Source organism: Octodon degus, unplaced genomic scaffold (genome assembly GCF_000260255.1).
Source record: "Octodon degus isolate 3935 unplaced genomic scaffold, OctDeg1.0 scaffold00014, whole genome shotgun sequence".
Taxonomy (NCBI): Eukaryota; Metazoa; Chordata; class Mammalia; order Rodentia; family Octodontidae; genus Octodon; species Octodon degus.
The window spans coordinates 26,100,586-26,102,820 of NW_004524590.1; positions in this window are offsets into that span (position 1 = coordinate 26,100,586).

The window sequence follows — 2,235 nt, forward strand, 5'->3', positions numbered from 1 at the left end:
CTCTCTCTCTCTCTCTCTCTCTCTCTCTCTCTCTCTCAAATAAATAAATAAATAAAATTAAAAAAAATTTATATCTATTACCATTAGTAGTAGATATTTTAGTTGAGTATCTCATTATGAACATACTAACAGTCAGTGTTTGAAAAAAAAAAAGGAACTAAGCTGTGAGTAGATAATTCTGGAAAGTATTTTATAGATTGTCCCCATAGTATCAATCCTCTCTTTCTCATTTGATTGAATCACTAGTAGATCTAAACATAAAGTTGATTTTTAGGACACTCATGAAAATCAGTATAGAGTGCATGCAAGTATGTGTGTTTCATTGTGTTTCCTGTGAACCTTATTTTTAAATAGAGACTCTAGTTTGCCTTGGTATTTGAAAAATTAAGAAGTACTTGCATCCTTTGGGAGATTCACAATATCAAATTGCTTTATTTATTTAATGTATTTAGTAAGGGTCTACAGGATCCCATTAAGTAGATTGGACTCCTAGTAATCCACTTGTTTTCAGCCTCACAAGCCTCCATGCCTAGTCTCAATAGCCATCTCAGCATGCCCCCAGAGGTGGGGCCAGCACAGCATACGGAGGATCAAACCTTGGCAGCTGCTCTCTGCCTACGCAGGCACTTTAGTCCACTGAGCTATCTGGCCAGCCCACCTTCTTTATTATTATTAACGGGAACTATTCCCTGCTCAAAATGGTCAAATGCAAAGTCTGTTTCCAAACTAGTTTCCTGAGCAACAGAAACTTTTATATAAAAGACAATGCTGTCCTACCACTTCTTTTTCATTTCGCTATTTTCTATCTCTTTTTCAATGCCTAAGAAAGTGTTGATTAATTCACTTTAAATCCAGCAAGTTGAGGAGCAATAAGTAGCATTCTGCTTGCTGGTACAAAAGGATGATGATGGAAAAGAGAAACAGAGTCCCTTGTGTCTGCACAGTTGAAACCATATCTGTCCAACTGGCTCTGAGACAGCTTTGAATAGGTAAATAATCAGTATCCACGTAGAAGCGTCTTGTTTGGCTACAGAAGTTTCAAAAGTGAAAATTACATAAATATGATTGACCACCAAGATAGGGTCTACTTTTCACTTATTAAGTGGTACCTACTTCATTTGACTGAAAGGGTAAAATTCATTCATAAGTATAAAAAAAAACCAATAGCAAGATGCATTTATACACAAAGGAAAGAGGTGTATTTGTGAGTCTTTACTTTATCATATATATAACCTCAAGCACTGTGCTAGGAAATGAGGACTTACAGATGAAAGGAGATGCTTAACATGTTTAATTATATATAATGATAGATTTTTAAATTTAATCCTAAATGGTAACATTTGCAATTAACTGAGATGATTATTTACCTAGAACTGATTACTGCCTCTATCAATGTTTAAAATAAGACAATATGCTTGATTTTTAAAGGAAATATTCCACATTTATCTTTTACAATGTTTCAGAACCGCTTGAAAATATTTCTATGTAGTTGATTTGGAAATTATATATACAAAATTACCCTAAAAGATTCAGAAATGAAAATGTATGCTAACAGTGCTATTTTAGTCTTATAACGGGCTAATAGATATAAAAGAACTCATTTTGTCAGTGTTCTGAATTCGTATTTACCAAGAATATTCAATTTTACCTACAATGCTTGGAAATATTTCTTCTAAAACCAATAGTTATGTGGAGTGTTCAGTTTAAATTGTGTGTGTAAATGAAAGCTGAACTTTCAACCTTTCCCAACTCCCTGAAGAAAAGGAAGAAATTGAAACCCATTATGTGAATGTAGCCATTTAAAACAACATCAAGTTTCCAACTAACTTAAGTAATCCTAAGAATTCAGAACTGGGCCACAACTAAGAGACTATGAAATCCATTCCCCTTATTTTATAAATGATATACTTAATCTATGCCAGAGAAGCAAAAGTACAGGAAACAATTAAAATTCTTTATTTTTATTTTTATTTTTATTTGTTAGCAGAACCAGGGATTGAGCTCAAGCCCTTGTGCTTGCCAGGGAAACACTTATTTTACTGAGCCATCTCCCTGGCCCCCAATTAAAATTCTTACAACCATGAAGATTCTATAGATTCTACCAGGTCACATTTCTAAATTCTCTACAAGATGTTAACAGATGATTTATTTCTAAGCTAGGACATCTTGGTCATTGACTGCTTTGAAACACATCAAATTTGATACTCAGTGCATTTTCGACATAAAAGTTTGCAG